Genomic DNA, 1,030 nt, shown 5'->3' with positions numbered 1-1,030 from the left:
TATATATATATATATCTCGTGGTTTTCACTGAAGATTTATTTTGTTTGTTCTGATATCTAAAAAGTACCAATAAACTCAATGAGAAAAAAACAAACAAAAATAACTGTATCAGGTGTTCTTGTCTTAGTAATACCATCTCTGATTTCTTCTGTCATTACATTCATAGCTCATGTACATGTTTATTCTCATTTGCATTTCCAAGTGTAAGCCAGAATTAGTTTATACACTTTCTTATTGATAGTTATTTCAGGGTGTTGTTATTATGAATAATCCTATTTTATTCATTATTTATAAGATTTTTCATGAACACCTCCAATCATTTTTCAAAATGGCTGTGCTATTTTATATTTCTACTAATAATATATGAGGATTTACTTTTTCACATCCCACCTAACATTTAGTTTTATCTCTTTTTAAAAAATAATTTTAGGTACATTCTACTAGGAAGTCTTGAAATGCTTCATTAAATTCTTAATTTTCTTTAAAGATTCTATGGCTATGTGAAATAGGAAGAAAAGGGATAAAGGTGTACAATAAATGGGAAGAGTAGGGAAAGGGTAAAGAGGGAAAAGGAAAAAAATGAGAAAATGAAAAAAATGGAAATAAAGTATTTGTAGTAGGGAAGGAAGGAGGTGGTGAAGTGAGGGCAGGGACAAGGGGAAAAAAGAGAACCAAGACCTGTCATGTAGAGGTACAAGATCCCAATGATGAATGTGACTGTACTGTATGCCTAAAATGTACCAATAAACTCAATGAGAAAAAACTAAATAAATAAATAAAGATTCTATGGCCATTGAAGAACATAGTACCAAATTTTAAGTCATCTTTTGTACAGTGTTTTAATAATTTACCAATATTAGAAATTTGATTGTCTTATAGTAAGTGAAAATGTTCTTCATATACACTGATTAGCAATGCTTCACTGTATGTGTACTTTTTTATATTTGAGAAATGCTTGGAATGTTAATTTTTATTATTTATTTGAATATTATGTTTAGTTCCTTTGATGTTTTGTCTAAATTATTTTAA

The sequence above is a fragment of the Fukomys damarensis genome, unplaced genomic scaffold (assembly GCF_012274545.1).
Source record: "Fukomys damarensis isolate Sample0158 unplaced genomic scaffold, DMR_v1.0_HiC HiC_scaffold_24, whole genome shotgun sequence".
Classification (NCBI taxonomy): domain Eukaryota; kingdom Metazoa; phylum Chordata; class Mammalia; order Rodentia; family Bathyergidae; genus Fukomys; species Fukomys damarensis.
This window is presented reverse-complemented; position numbering follows the sequence as displayed.